The following is a 17089-nucleotide window of genomic DNA, read 5'->3' as shown; positions in this document are numbered from 1 at the left end:
TCTGTCCCCGTTCTATATTCCCCTCTATCCCGGGTATCTCCCATTAATCTCTGTCCCCATTCTATATTCCCTCTATCCCGGGTATCTCCCTTTGCTCTCTGTCCCCGTTCTATATTCACCTCTATCCCGGGTATCTCCCTTTATTCTCTGTCCCCGTTCTTTTTTCCCCTCTATCCCGAGTATCTCCCTTTACTCACTGTCCCCGTTCTATATTCCCCTCTATCCCGGGTATTTCCCTTTACTCTCTGTCACCGTTCTATATTCCCCCTCTATCCCGGGTATCTCCCTTTACTCTCTGTCCCCGTACTATATTCCCCTCTATCCCGGGTATCTCCCTTTACTCTCTGTCCCCGTTCTATATTTCCCTCTATCCCGGGTATCTTACTTTACTCTCTGTCCCCGTTCTATATTCCCTCTATCCCGGGTATCTCCCTTTACTCTCTGTCCCCATTCTATGTTCCCCTCTATCCCGGGTATCTCCCTTTATTCTCTGTCCCCGTTCTATATTCCCCACTATCCCGGGTGTCTCCCTTTATTCTCTGTCCCCGTTCTATATTCCCGTCTATCCCGGCTATCTCCCTTTACTCTCTGTCCCCGTACTATATTCCCCTCTATCCCGGGTATCTCCCTTTACTCTCTGTCCCCGTTCTATATTCCCGTCTATCCCGGCTATCTCCCTTTACTCTCTGTCCCCGTTCTATATTCCCCTCTATCCCGGGTATCTCCCTTTACTCTCTGTCCCCGTTCTATATTTCCCTCTATCTCAGGTACCTCCCTTTAGTCTCTGTCCCCGTTCTATATTCCCCTCTATCCCGGGTGTCTCCCTTTACTCTCTGTCCCCGTTCTATATTCCCCTCTATCCCGGGTAACTCCCTTTACTCTCTGCCCCCGTTCTATATTCACCTCTATCCCGGGTGTCTCCCTTTACTCACTGTCCCCGTTCTATATTCCCCTCTATCCCGGGTATCTCCCTTTACTCACTGTCCCCGTTCTATATTCCTCTCTATTCCGGGTATCTCCCTTTACTCTCTGTCCCCGTTCTATATTCCCCTCTATCCCGGGTATCTCCCTTTACTCACTGTCCCCGTTCTATATTCCCCTCTATCCCGGATATCTCCCTTTACTCACTGTCCCCATTCTATATTCCCCTCTATCCCGGGTATCTCCCTTTACTCTCTGTCTCCGTTCTATATTCCCCTCTATCCCGGGTATCTCCCTTTACTCTTTGTCCCCGTTCCATATGCCCCTCTATCCGGGTATCTCCCTTTACGCTCTGTCCCCGTTCGATATTCCCCTCTATCCCGGGTGTCTCCCTTTACTCACTGCCCCGTTCTATATTCCCCTCTATCCCGGGTATCTCCTTATACTCTCTGTCCACGTTCTATATTCCCCTCTATCCCGGGTATCTCCCTTTACTCTCTGTCCCAGTTCTATATTCCCCTCTATCTCGGGTATCTCCCTTTACTCTCTGTGCCCGTTCTATATTCCCCTCTCTCCCGGGTATCTCCCTTTACTCTCTGTCTCCGTTCTATATTCCCCTCTATCCGGGTATTCCCCTTTACTCTCTGTCCCCGTTCTATATTCCCCGCTATCCCGGGTATCTCCCTTTACTCTCTGTCCCCGTTCTATATTCCCCTCTATCCGGGTATTCCCCTTTACTCTCTGACCCCGTTCTATATTCCCCTCTATCCCGGGTATCTCCCTTTACTCTCTGTCCCCGTTCTATATTCCCCTTTATCCCGGGTATCTCCCTTTACTGTCTGTCCCCGTTCTTTATTCCCCTCTATCCCGGGTATCTCCCTTTACTCTCTGTCCCCGTTCTATATTCCCCTCTATCCCGGTTATTTCCCTTTACTCTCTGTCCCCGTTCTATATTCCCCTATATCCCGGATATCTCCCTTTACTCTCTGTCCCCGTTCTATATTCCCCTCTATCCCGCGTATCTCCCTTTACTCACTGTCCCCGTTCTATATTCCACTCTATCCCGGGTATCTCCCTTTACTCACTGTCCCCATTCTATATTCCCCTCTATCCCGGGTATCTCTCTTTACTCTCTGTCCCAGTTCTATATTTCCCTCTATCCCGGGTATCTCCCTTTATTCTCTGTCCCCGTTCTATATTCCCCTCTATCCCGGGTATCTCCCTTTACTCTCTGTCCCCGTTCATTATTTCCCTCTATCCCGGGTATCTCTTTTTACTCTCTGTCCCCGTTCCATATTCCCCTCTATCCCGTGTATCTCCCTTTTCTCTCTGTCCCCGTTCTATATTCTCCTCTATCCCCGGTATCTCCCTTTATCTCTGTCCCCGTTCTATATTCCCCTCTATCCCGGGTATCTCCCTTTACTCTCTGTCCACGTTCTATATTACCCTCTATCCCATGTATCTCCCTTTACTCTCTGTCCCCGTTCTATATTTCCATCTATCCCGGGTATCTCCCTTTACTCTCTGTCCCCGTTCTCTATTCCCCTCTATCCCGGGTATCTCCCTTTACTCTCTGTCCCCATTCTATATTTCCCTCTATCCCGGGTATCTCCCTTTACTCTCTGTCCCCGTTCTATATTCCTGTCTATTATGGGTATCTCCCTTTTCTCTCTGTCCCCGTTCTATATTCCCCTCTATCCCGGGTATCTCCCTTTACTTTCTGTCCCCGTTCTATATTCCCCTCTATCCCGGGTATCTCCCTTTACTCTCTGTGCCCGTTCTATATTCCCCTCTCTCCCGGGTATCTCCCTTTACTCTCTGTCTCCGTTCTATATTCCCCTCTGTCCGGGTATTCCCCTTTACTCTCTGTCCCCGTTCTATATTCCCCTCTATCCCGGGTATCTCCCTTTACTCTATGTCCCCGTTCTATGTTCCCCGCTTTCCCGGGTATCTCCCTTTAATCTCTGTCCCCGTTCTATATTCCCCTCTATCCGGGTATTCCACTTTACTCTCTGTCTCTGTTCTATATTCCCCTCTATCCCGGGTATCTCCCTTTACTCTCTGTATCCGTTCTATATTCCCCTCTATCCGGGTTTTCCCCTTTACTCTCTGACCCCGTTCTATATTCCCCTCTATGCCGGGTATCTCCCTTTACTCTCTGTCCCCGTTCTATATTCCCCATTATCCCGGGTATCTCCCTTTACTTTCTGTCCCCGTTCTTTATTCCCCTCTATCCCGGGTATCTCCCTTTACTCTCTGTCCCCATTCTATATTCCCCTCTATCCCGGGTATCTCCCTTTACTCTCTGTCCCCGTTCTATATTCCCCTCTATCCCGGGTATCTCCCTTTACTCTCTGTCCCCGTTCTATATTCCCCTCTATCCCGGGTATCTCCCTTTACTCACTGTCCCCATTCTATATTTCCCTCTATCCCGGGTACCTCCCTTTACTCTCTGTCCCCGTTCTATATTCCCCTCTATCCCGGGTATCTCCCTTTACTCTCTGTCCCTATTCTATATGCCCCTCTATCCCGGGTATCTCCCTTTACTCTCTGTCCCCGTTCTGTATTCACTCTATCCCAGGTATCTCTCTTTACTCTCTGTCCCCGTTCTATATTCCCCTCTATCCCGGGTATCTCCCTTTACTCTCTGTCCCCGTTCTATATTCCCCTCTATCCCGGGTATCTCCCTTTACTCTCTGTCCCCGTTCTATATTCCCCTCTATCCCGGGTATCTCCCTTTACTCTCTGTCCCTGTTCTATATTCACCTCTATCCCGGGTATCTCCCTTTACTCTCTGTCCCCGTTCTATATTCCCCTCTATCCCGGGTATCTCCCTTTACTCTCTGAAGCGTTCTATATTTCCCTCTATCCCGGGTATCTCCCTTTACTCTCTGTCCCCGTTCTATATTCCCCTCTATTCCGGGTATCTCCCTTTACTCTCTGTTCCCGTTCTATATTCCCCTCTATCCCGGGTATCTCCCTTTACTCTCTGTCCCCGTTCTATTTTCCCTCTATCCCGGGTAACTCCCTTTACTCTCTGTCCCCGTTCTATATTCCCCTCTATCCCGGGTATCTCCCTTTACTCTCTGTCCCTGTTCTATATTCCCCTCTATCCCGGGTATCTCCCTTTACTCTCTGTCCCCGTTCTATTTTCCCTCTATCCCGGGTAAATCCCTTTACTCTCTGTCCCCGTTCTATATTCCCCTCTATCCCGGGTATCTCCCATTAATCTCTGTCCCCATTCTATATTCCCTCTATCCCGGGTATCTCCCTTTGCTCTCTGTCCCCGTTCTATATTCACCTCTATCCCGGGTATCTCCCTTTATTCTCTGTCCCTGTTCTTTTTTCCCCTCTATCCCGAGTATCTCCCTTTACTCACTGTCCCCGTTCTATATTCCCCTCTATCCCGGGTATTTCCCTTTACTCTCTGTCACCGTTCTATATTCCCCCTCTATCCCGGGTATCTCCCTTTATTCTCTGTCCCCGTACTATATTCCCCTCTATCCCGGGTATCTCCCTTTACTCTCTGTCCCCGTTCTATATTTCCCTCTATCCCGGGTATCTCCCTTTACTCTCTGTCCCTGTTCTATATTCCCCTCTATCCCAGGTATCTTACTTTACTCTCTGTCCCCGTTCTATATTCCCTCTATCCCGGGTATCTCCCTTTACTCTCTGTCCCCATTCTATGTTCCCCTCTATCCCGGGCATCTCCCTTTATTCTCTGTCCCCGTTCTATATTCCCCTCTATCCCGGGTGTCTCCCTTTATTCTCTGTCCCCGTTCTATATTCCCGTCTATCCCGGCTATCTCCCTTTACTCTCTGTCCCCGTACTATATTCCCCTCTATCCCGGGTATCTCCCTTTACTCTCTGTCCCCGTTCTATATTCCCGTCTATCCCGGCTATCTCCCTTTACTCTCTGTCCCCGTTCTATATTCCCCTCTATCCCGGGTATCTCCCTTTACTCTCTGTCCCCGTTCTATATTTCCCTCTATCTCAGGTACCTCCCTTTAGTCTCTGTCCCCGTTCTATATTCCCCTCTATCCCGGGTGTCTCCCTTTACTCTCTGTCCCCGTTCTATATTCCCCTCTATCCCGGGTAACTCTCTTTACTCTCTGTCCCCGTTCTATATTCACCTCTATCCCGGGTGTCTCCCTTTACTCACTGTCCCCGTTCTATATTCCCCTCTATCCCGGGTATCTCCCTTTACTCACTGTCCCCGTTCTATATTCCTCTCTATTCCGGGTATCTCCCTTTACTCTCTGTCCCCGTTCTATATTCCCCTCTATCCCGGGTATCTCCCTTTACTCACTGTCCCCGTTCTATATTCCCCTCTATCCCGGATATCTCCCTTTACTCACTGTCCCCATTCTATATTCCCCTCTATCCCGGGTATCTCCCTTTACTCTCTGTCTCCGTTCTATATTCCCCTCTATCCCGGGTATCTCCCTTTACTCTTTGTCCCCGTTCCATATGCCCCTCTATCCGGGTATCTCCCTTTACGCTCTGTCCCCGTTCGATATTCCCCTCTATCCCGTGTGTCTCCCTTTACTCACTGTCCCCGTTCTATATTCCCCTCTATCCCGGGTATCTCCCTTTACTCTCTGTCCCAGTTCTATATTCCCCTCTATCTCGGGTATCTCCCTTTACTCTCTGTGCCCGTTCTATATTCCCCTCTCTCCCGGGTATCTCCCTTTACTCTCTGTCTCCGTTCTATATTCCCCTCTATCCGGGTATTCCCCTTTACTCTCTGTCCCCGTTCTATATTCCCCGCTATCCCGGGTATCTCCCTTTACTCTCTGTCCCCGTTCTATATTCCCCTCTATCCGGGTATTCCCCTTTACTCTCTGACCCCGTTCTATATTCCCCTCTATCCCGGGTATCTCCCTTTACTCTCTGTCCCCGTTCTATATTCCCCTTTATCCCGGGTATCTCCCTTTACTGTCTGTCCCCGTTCTTTATTCCCCTCTATCCCGGGTATCTCCCTTTACTCTCTGTCCCCGTTCTATATTCCCCTCTATCCCGGTTATTTCCCTTTACTCTCTGTCCCCGTTCTATATTCCCCTATATCCCGGATAGCTCCCTTTACTCTCTGTCCCCGTTCTATATTCCCCTCTATCCCGCGTATCTCCCTTTACTCACTGTCCCCGTTCTATATTCCACTCTATCCCGGGTATCTCCCTTTACTCACTGTCCCCATTCTATATTCCCCTCTATCCCTGGTATCTCCCTTTACTCTCTGTCCCAGTTCTATATTTCCCTCTATCCCGGGTATCTCCCTTTATTCTCTGTCCCCGTTCTATATTCCCCTCTATCCCGGGTATCTCCCTTTACTCTCTGTCCCCGTTCATTATTTCCCTCTATCCCGGGTATCTCTTTTTACTCTCTGTCCCCGTTCCATATTCCCCTCTATCCCGGGTATCTCCCTTTTCTCTCTGTCCCCGTTCTATATTCTCCTCTATCCCCAGTATCTCCCTTTATCTCTGTCCCCGTTCTATATTCCCCTCTATCCCGGGTATCTCCCTTTACTCTCTGTCCACGTTCTATATTACCCTCTATCCCATGTATCTCCCTTTACTCTCTGTCCCCGTTCTATATTTCCATCTATCCCGGGTATCTCCCTTTACTCTCTGTCCCCGTTCTATATTCCCCTCTATCCCGGGTATCTCCCTTTACTCTCTGTCCCCATTCTATATTCCCCTCTATCCCGGGTATCTCCCTTTACTCTCTGTCCCCGTTCTATATTCCCGTCTATTATGGGTATCTCCCTTTTCTCTCTGTCCCCGTTCTATATTCCCCTCTATCCCGGGTATCTCCCTTTACTTTCTGTCCCCGTTCTATATTCCCCTCTATCCCGGGTATCTCCCTTTACTCTCTGTGCCCGTTCTATATTCCCCTCTCTCCCGGGTATCTCCCTTTACTCTCTGTCTCCGTTCTATATTCCCCTCTGTCCGGGTATTCCCCTTTACTCTCTGTCCCCGTTCTATATTCCCCTCTATCCCGGGTATCTCCCTTTACTCTATGTCCCCGTTCTATGTTCCCCGCTTTCCCGGGTATCTCCCTTTAATCTCTGTCCCCGTTCTATATTCCCCTCTATCCGGGTATTCCACTTTACTCTCTGTCTCTGTTCTATATTCCCCTCTATCCCGGGTATCTCCCTTTACTCTCTGTATCCGTTCTATATTCCCCTCTATCCGGGTTTTCCCCTTTACTCTCTGACCCCGTTCTATATTCCCCTCTATGCCGGGTATCTCCCTTTACTCTCTGTCCCCGTTCTATATTCCCCATTATCCCGGGTATCTCCCTTTACTTTCTGTTCCCGTTCTTTATTCCCCTCTATCCCAGGTATCTCCCTTTACTCTCTGTCCCCGTTCTATATTCCCCTCTATCCCGGGTATCTCCCTTTACTCTCTGTCCCCGTTCTATATTCCCCTCTATCCCGGGTATCTCCCTTTACTCTCTGTCCCCGTTCTATATTCCCCTCTATCCCGGGTATCTCCCTTTACTCACTGTCCCCGTTCTATGTTCCCCTCTATCCCGGGAATCTCCCTTTACTCACTGTCCCCATTCTATATTCCCCTCTATCACGTGTATCTCCCTTTACTCTCTGTCCCAGTTCTATATTTCCCTCTATCCCGGGTACCTCCCTTTACTCTCTGTCCCCGTTCTATATTCCCCTCTATCCCGGGTATCTCCCTTTACTCTCTGTCCCCGTTCTATATTTCCCTCTATCCCGGGTATCTCTTTCTACTCTCTGTCCCCGTTCTATATTCCCCTCTATCCCGGGTATCTCTTTCTACTCTCTGTCCCCGTTCTATATTCCCCTCTATCCCGGGTATCTCCCTTTACTCTCTGTCCCCGTTCTATATTCCCCTCTATCCCGGGTATCTCCCTTTTCTCTCTGTCCCCGTTCTATATTACACTCTATCCCATGTATCTCCCTTTACTCTCTGTCCCCGTTCTATATTTCCATCTATCCCGGGTATCTCCCTTTACTCTCTGTCCCCGTTCTATATTTCCCTCTGTCCCGGTATCTCCCTTTACTCTGTCCCCGTTCTATATTCCCCTCTATCCCGTGTAACTCACTTTACTCTCTGTCCCCGTTCTATATTTCCCTCTATCCCGGGTATCTCCCTTTACTCTCTGTCCCCGTTCTATATTCCCCTCTATCCCGGGTATCTCCCTTTACTCTCTGTCCCCGTTCTATATTCCCCTCTATCCCGGGTGTCTCCCTTTACTCTCTGTCCCCGTTCTATATTCCCCTCTATCCCGGGTATCTCCCTTTACTCTCTGTCCCCGTTCTATATTCCCGTCTATTATGGGTATCTCCCTTTTCTCTCTGTCCCCGTTCTATATTCCCCTCTATCCCGGGTATCTCCCTTTACTCTCTGTCCCCGTTCTATATTCCCCTCTATCCCGGTTATCTCCCTTTACACTCTGTCCCCGTTCTATATTCCCCTCTATCCCGGGTATCTCCCTTTATTTTCTGTCGCTGTTCTATATTTCCCTCTATCCCAGGTATCTCCCTTTACACTCTGTCCCCGTTCTATATTCCCCTCTATCCCGGGTACCTCCCTTTATTTTCTGTCCCCGTTCTCTTTTCCCCTCTATCCCGGAAACCTCCCTTTTTTCTCTGTCCCCATTCTATATTCCCCTCTATCCCGGGTACCTCCCTTTATTCTCCCCCTTTCTCTGTGCGGAGTCCGGTTGCTCCCCTTCCCCTGGATGAACTCACTGCCCCATTGCTCTGACTGATGATCCCTGTCTCTCTGCGGTTCCCATTCCTACTCTCACACTTTGATCTGTTTTGTACATTTACTCCTCGCTTATCAAGTAGTTTATCTAATTTCCCCCTCACGTTACCTTTTAAATCTGTACCATCCTTGAACAAGATTGTAATCACACTTCCAATTCAGATCACCGACGCACTCAGTCTCAATGCAGTCCGTGCTCCTCCAGGTGTCCTCCAGGAGTGTGTGATGTTCACACGGGCCAGTGAGTGCGGAGTCTGCGACTGAGTGACAGAAAGTTATTTACTATTAATATAAAGTACAGTTAATGTTACACAGCGACTTGTACTACCTGAAGCACCAATAAATCCAGTCTCACTCTCTTTCCTTGTAGAAAATCCCGCAAATGAAAGCGGGAAACTTTCGTCCTTCTCTCAACCAGGATTCAATCTGTCTCCCATCACAGCCTCGCTCTAACTCACTGCTCACAGACAGTCTTCCCTGTTCTAGATTCACCCTTAGCTCTCAGGAAACACAAAGCTGCAAATACCTCAGCTGCACGTCGCCCAATTGAAAGCAGCAAATTTAAAGCTGGAGTTTAGCGATTCTGTAAACCAGGCTTCGATCTGAGTCACTGAAATTTGGTTTCCGTTTTACTTCCATTAACACAGAGACTCAGGATGTCCGGCTCACTCTCACCCTCTCCGTTCCACCTCGCAGGCTGATCACTCTGTTCTGCATTAATTGTTCTGTCCCAGCTACAGAACGCAGTGTGCGCGGGTAAGTTTCAAGCTGCAGTTCCTGCGGGCACCTCCAACAGTGTGGAACTGCCTCCGCCACCTGCAGATTGAGCTGGTGAACACAGTGCAGATGGTGAGGGACACTCGACGGTCAGTGAGACATATCATGGGGTATCTCAGTCCCCAGGTGAACACTGAGTGCAGATGGTGAGGGAATCTCGATGGTCAGTGAGAGATATCATGGGGTATCTCAGTCCCCAGGTGAACACTGAGTGCAGATGGTGAGGGACACTCGATGGTCAGTGAGAGATATCATGGGGTATCTCAGTCCCCAGTTGAACACTGAGTGCAGATGGTGAGGGACTCTCGATGGTCAGTGAGAGATATCATGGGGTATCTCAGTCCCCAGGTGAACACTGAGTGCAGATGGTGAGGGACACTCGATGGTCAATGAGAGATATCATGTGGTATCTCTGTCCCCAGGTGAACACTGAGTGCAGATGGTGAGGGGCACTCGATGGTCAGTGAGAGATATCATGGGGTAACTCAGTCCCCAGGTGAACATTGAGTGCAGATGGTGAGGGACACTCGATGGTCAGTGAGAGATATCATGGGGTATCTCAGTCCCCAGTTGAACACTGAGTGCAGATGGTGAGGGACTCTCGATGTTCAGTGAGAGATATCATGGGGTATCTCAGTCCCCAGGTGAACACTGAGTGCAGATGGTGAGGGACACTCGATGGTCAGTGAGAAATATCATGGGGTATCTCGGTCCCCAGGTGAACACTGAGTGCAGATGGTGAGGGAAACTCGAGGGTCAGTGAGAGATATCATGCGGTATCTCAGTCCCCAGGTGAACACTGAGTGCAGATGGTGAGGGACTCTCGATGGTCAGCGAGAGATATCATGGGGTATCTCAGTCCCCAGGTGAACACTGAGTGCAGATGGTGAGGGACACTCGATGGTCTGTGAGAGATATCATGGGGTACCTCTGTCCCCAGGTGAACACTGAGTGCAGATGGTGAGGGACACTCGATGGTCAGTGAGAGACATCATGGGGTATCTCAGTCCCCAGGTGAACACTGAGTGCAGATGGTGAGGTACACTCGATGGTCAGTGAGAGATATCATGGGGTATCTCAGTCCCCAGGTGAACACTGAGTGCAGATGGTGAGGTACACTCGATGGTCAGTGAGAGATATCATGGGGTACCTCTGTCCCCAGGTGAACACTGAGTGCAGATGGTGAGGGACACTCGATGGTCAGTGAGAGATATCATGGGGTATCTCAGTCCCCAGGTGAACACTGAGTGCAGGTGGTGAGGGACACTCGATGGCCAGTGAGAGACATCATGGGGTAGCTCAGTCCCCAGGTGAACACTGAGTGCAGATGGTGAGGTACACTCGATGGTCAGTGAGAGATATCATGGGGTATCTCAGTCCCCAGGTGAACACTGAGTGCAGATGGTGAGGGACTCTCGATGGTCAGTGAGAGATATCATGGGGTATCTCAGTCCCCAGGTGAACACTGAGTGCAGATGGTGAGGGACACTCGATGGTCAATGAGACATGTCATGTGGCATCACAGCCCCCAGATGAACAGTGAGTGCAGATGGTTGGGAAATCTCGGTGGTCAGTGAGAGATATCAGGGAGTGTCTCCGTCCTCAGAGGAACACTGAATACAGATGGTGATGTACACTTTGTCAAACGCCTTCCTAAAAGACATGTAAACAACATCCATTGCATTCCCTTCATCAATCCTCCACGTTACTACATCAAAAAATTCAATTAGATTCGTCAAACACGACCTGCCTTTTACAAATCTATGTTTGATCTCCTTAATTAGGTTAAACCTCTCCAAGTGCCCGTTATTTTTTACTTGATTATTGATTATTGTTTCCAAAACTATACCCACCACTGATGTTAAACTGACCAGCCTGTAGTTACTAGGATTGTCCTTACACCCTTTCTTGAACAATTGTGACACATTTGCCACTTTCCAATCCTCAGGCACCTCCCCCGCATCTAGGGAAGATTGGAAATTATGGCAAGCCCTTCTGTTATCTCCTCCCCCATTACCTTAGCAACCTGGGATGCAAGCCATCTGGACCAGGGACTTATACACTCTCAGGATACCCAGTTTTTCTAGTACATCCTGTCTATCAATTTTCACCCCTTCCATTGCTCTATCTTTTCCAATTCTACCGATATTTTGTCAGCATTCACCTCCTTAGTAAACACCGATACAAAGTACGCATTGAGTAATCTGGCATTGCCCTGCGCCTCTCAGCATATATCACATCATTTGTCCCTAACAGGCCCCACCCAACCTCTTAGTACCTGCTTACTGTTTACATGCCGGTAGATGATTTTTGGGTTCCCTTTTATGTTGACCGCCATTCTACTCTCATATTCCCTCTTTGCCAATCTTATTTGCATCTTCACACCCCCTCTCAACTTATTGTAGTTGGTCTGGTTCTCACTTGAAGAATTCACCTGATATTCATTATACACCCTCTTTTATTGTTTCATCATCTCCATCTCCCTCATCATCCACGGAGCCCTTTATTTGATTCCTTTACCCTTCCCTCTTGTTGGAATGTACCTAGCCTGTACTTTGAATATTTCCTGCTTAAAGATCACCCATTGTTCCGTTACAGCTTTTACTATCAGTCTTTGGTTCCATTTTACACTGCCTAGATCCATCCACATCCTATTGACGTTAGCCCTATTCCAGTTTTGATGTTCCACTCTCGATTGTTCTTTGCTCCTCTCTATTGCTAATCTAAATATTATGATACAATGATCACTCTACCCAATTGTTCTCCCACAAACATTTGGTCAACCAGGCCCACCACATTCCCCAGCACCAGATCCAGCAATGCCTCCTTCATAGAAGGACCAAGAACATACTGGTCAAGAAAATTCTCCTGAACACATTTCAGAAATACCTCCGCATCCTTTCCCTTTAACCTAGCATTATCCCATTTGATATTTGGGTAATTAAAGTCCTGCAATATCGCCACTCTATAGCTCGTACGTGTCTTAGGGATCATTAATACAAATATTAAAGATCTATTACAAATCCTTAATATTTAGAATCAATCCATCATGCAAATATTAAGGATCTATTAAAAACATTTATAAATAGCATTAATCAATAATGCAAATATTTAAGATCCTTTACCATTCCATGATAAATTATTCCAATTAATTATGCACTTTGGCAGGAAAAATCGTAGAGAAAGTTATTATCTTAATGGCAAGAAACTGGAAAGTACTGAAATACAAAGGGATCTGGGGGTCCTGGTGCACGAAACTCAAAAAGTTAGTATGCAGGTGCAGCAAGTGATTAAGAGGGCCAATGGAATGTTGGCTTTCATTGCTAGGGGGATAGAATATAAAAATAGGGAGGTATTGCTTCAGTTGTACAAGGTATTGGTGAGACCGTACCTGGAATACTGCATACAGTTTTGGTGTCCATACTTAAGAAAAGACATACTTGCTCTCGAGTCAGTACAAAGAAGGTTCACTCGCTTAATCCCGGGGATGAGGGGATGGACATATGAGGAGAGGTTGAGTAGATTGGGACTCTACTCATTGGAGTTCAGAAGAATGAGAGGCGATCTTATTGAAACATATAAGATTGTGAAGGGGTTGGATCGGGTGGATGCGGGGAGGATGTTCCCGGTGATGGGTGAAACTAGAACTAGGGGGCATAGTCTTAGAATAAGGGGCTGCTCTTTCAAAACTGAGATGAGGAGGAACTACTTCACTCAGAGGGTGGTAGGTACATGGAATATGTTGCCCCAAAAAGCTGTAGAAGCTACATCATTACATAAATTTAAAACAGAAATAGACAGTTTCCTAGAAGTAAAGGGAATTAAGGGTTACAGGGAGCGGGCAGGAATTTGGACATGAGTCTAGGTTCGGATCGGTCATGGCCCTGTGGGTAGCGGAGCGGGCGCAGGGGCCATGTAGCCGGATCCTGCTCCTATTTCATGTGTCTAATTCTGTTAGATTCAGGAGATGGTTCTGTGATAGTGGATTGGCGGTTAGGATCAGATCAGCCATGATCTTATTGAATGGTGGAGCAGGCTCGAGGGGCCGAATGGCCGACTCCTGCTCCTATTTCTTATGTTCTTATGTTCTTATAATGCAAATATTAAACATCCATTACAAATCCATAATAAATTATATTGATCAATAATGCAAATCACAGAAATCACAGAAACCCCACAGTGCAGATAAAGGCCATTTCGGCCCATCGAGCCTGCACCGACACATATCCCACCCGATCCCCGTAACCCCTACACCAACACATATCCCACCCTATCCCTGTAACCCCACGTATTTAATCCCCCTAACACTAAGGGTCAATTTATCAAAGCCAATCAACCTAACCCGCACATCTTTGGACTATTAAATATTAAAGATCTATTATAAATCCATGATAAATAATATCAATCAATAATGCAAATAATATAGATCTATTACAAATCCATAATAAATAATATCGATCAATAATGCAAATAGGAAAGATCTATTACAAAACCATAATAAATAATATCAGTCAATAATACAAAAATCAAAAATGTATTACAAATCCTTAATACATAATATCGTTCAATAAAGGAAATATTAAAGATTTATTGCAAATCTATAATAAATCATATCAATCAATAATGCAAATAGTAAACATCTATTGCAATTCCTTAGAACTAATCATCAATCAATAATGCAAATATTAAAGATCTATGACAAATCCATAATAAATAATATCAATTAATAATGCAAATATTAAGGATTTATCACAATGCCTTAATAATTATCCTCAATCAATAATGCAAATATTAAAGATCTATTACAAATACTTAATAAATAACATCAATCAATAATGCAAATATTAAAGATCTATTACAATTCCTTAATAACTATCATCAATCAGTAATGCAAATATTAATGATCTATTACAAATCCATTATAAATAATATCAATTAATAATGCTAATATTAAGGATCTATTTCAAGTCCTTAATAAATAACAACAATGAGTAATGCAAATATTAAGGATATATTACAATCCTTAATAAATATCATCAATCGATAATGAAAATATTAAAGATCTATTGCAATTTCTTAATAATTAGCATCAATCCATAATGCAAATATTAAGGATCTATTACAACACATTAATAAATAACATTAATCAATAATGCAAATATTAAAGAACTATTACAAATCCTTATAAAATTAACACCACTTAATCATGCAAATATTAAAGAAGCTTTACAATTCCTTGATAAATAATTTCGATCAATATTGCAAATATTAAAGAGCTTTTACAAATCCATAATAATTAATATTGATCAATAATACAAATATTATAGATCTATTACAATTTCTTAATAAATAATATCAATTAATAATGCAAATCTTAAAGATGAATTACAAGTCATTAGTAAGTAACATCAATCAATATTGCAAATATTAAAGATATATTGCAATTTCTTAATAATTATCATCAATTAATAATGCAAATATTAAAGTTCTCTTACAAAGCTGTAATAAATAACATCGATCAATAATGCAAATGTTAAAGATCTATTGCAAATCCTTAACAAATAATATCAGTCAATAATGCCAATATTAATGATCTATTGCTATTCCTTAATAATTATCATCAATCAATAATGCAATTATTAAAGATCAATACAAATTCTTAATAAATAATATCAATCAATAGTGCAAATATTAAAGGTCTATTACAAGTCTTTAGTAAGTAACATCAATCAATAATGCAAATATTAAAGATCTATTGCAATTCCTTAATAATTATCATCAATAATGCAAATATGAAACATCAATTAAAAATTCTTAATAAATAACATAGATCAATAATGCAAATATTAAAGATCTATTGCAATTTCTTAATAAATAATATCAATAAATAATGCAAATATTAAAGATCTATTACAAATCCACAATAAATAATATCAATCAGTAATTCAAATATTCAACATATTTTACAAATCCATATAAATAATTTCGATCAATATTGCAAATATTAAAGATAAATTACAAATGCATAATTAGTAATATCAATCAATAGTGGAAATATTATATATCTATTGCAAATGTATAATTTTACATCTGATCAGTAATTAAAAGTATAGAATGTGTTATCTTATGTAATATGTACAGAATAGAATTACAAAGAATTGACAGCACAGAAACAGGCCATTCAGCGCAACTGGTCCTAATGGTGCTTAATCTCCACGATGAGACTCCTCCCACCACTCTTCATCTAACCCTATCAACATATCGTTCGATTCTTCTCTCCATCATGTGCTTATCTATAATCTATGCTATTCGCGTTGACTTTTTCCTGTGTTAGCGAGTTCTGCATTCTCAGCTCTAAGTAAAGAAGTTTCTCCTGAATTCCCTATTGGATTTTCAGTGACTATCTTATACTGATGGCCCCCTAGATCCCATCTCGGCCATAAGTGGAAACATCTTCTATACGTTTACATTCATAATTTTCAAGACCTCGATCAGGTCCCCCCTCAGTCACCTCTTTTCTAGAGAAAAAACTCCAAACTCTTCAGTCTTTCCTGAAAGTGAGAACATCTCATTTCTGGTATCACCTTGTAAATACTTTTTCGCACCCTCTGCAGTACCTCTACATCCTTTTTTGTAATATGGAGAACAAAACTGCCCACAGTGATGATCGAATACCTCTCACAAATGCATAAGTTTTAAACCTGATCAGCCATTCCTTCATCATCGCTGGGTCAAAATCCGGGTGCTCCCTCCCTAACAACACTGTGGGAGAACCTTCACCACACGGACTGGAGTATTTCAAGAATGTGGCTCACCACCACCTTCTCAAGGGCAATTAGGGATGGGAAATAAATGCTAGCCTTGCCAGCGACGTCCACATACCATGAACGAATAAAAATAATTATAAATTATAGGAATGTAAGAATTTCAACTTAAACTCCACGTTTGAACCTCTCCAATCCGGTTTCCACCCCTGCCACACCCTAAAACTGTCCTAATCAAAATCACGAACGAGAAGCGCCATGGGAGGGTTTGCTACGTAAATATATTAAATAAACACGGTGCAATTTGTTTATAATGAAAATTACTTACTCAGGTAACCGAGAATCAGCAGCAGGGTCCTCATCTCACCGGGTGATATTCTGGAAGTAAAAACACAGAATTTGTATTAGGGAGAGTTGAGGGGATGGGGAAATAGTGGAAACTTTAAATAGGGAGCTGGAGAGGGAATCAGTGGGTATATCTATTTATGATGCGTGAGCTCGACATCTCTCCCTCACGGGGACCCTACAGTCGAGGTGAGCTCTACCTCTCTCCTTCACTGGGACCCTACAGACAGAGGTGAGCGCCACCTCCTTACATTTCCTTGATAAACACCAATTGATTGGCTCTCTTTCCAGTCTCCCGGTACTGACCCCCCTTCTAATATTCTACCACAGGTCTTTACTGCGCACTGTATTGGGTCAGGACAAGCGGTAGACACATCCCTGAGTCCCTACTTAGCAAGTGACAAACTTCTGAGCTTGTTCTAAAAGTCCATTCATACACGACTGCTTACCAGAGTCTTCAAATGAGGTGTCGCTGTGTGAGATGCTGTGGGTTCAGATCACCTGCACCCTCCTCAGTCTCAGGTACAATC

The 17089-nt window shown here is 44.8% G+C and overlaps 1 pseudogene across 1 annotated transcript in view; it reads right to left on the bottom strand.

Annotated features, from left to right (window-relative positions):
• Window positions 1-16576, bottom strand: part of LOC147091171 (uncharacterized) — a 133828-nt pseudogene extending 117252 nt beyond the window's left edge. Inside the window, exons 1-2 of the transcript XR_015075173.1 lie at window positions 16543-16576; window positions 8783-8933 (exon numbers count right to left, since the gene is read on the bottom strand). The product of XR_015075173.1 is annotated as an uncharacterized LOC147091171 (transcript). The remainder of the gene's footprint in view (window positions 1-8782; window positions 8934-16542) is intronic.
• Between the last annotated feature and the right edge of the window lie 513 nt (window positions 16577-17089).

The sequence above is a fragment of the Somniosus microcephalus genome, unplaced genomic scaffold (assembly GCF_052327205.1).
Source record: "Somniosus microcephalus isolate GS21.2 unplaced genomic scaffold, FLI_Smic_1.0 unresolved_chr3, whole genome shotgun sequence".
Lineage (NCBI taxonomy): Eukaryota > Metazoa > Chordata > Chondrichthyes > Squaliformes > Somniosidae > Somniosus > Somniosus microcephalus.
This window is presented reverse-complemented; position numbering and strand designations above follow the sequence as displayed.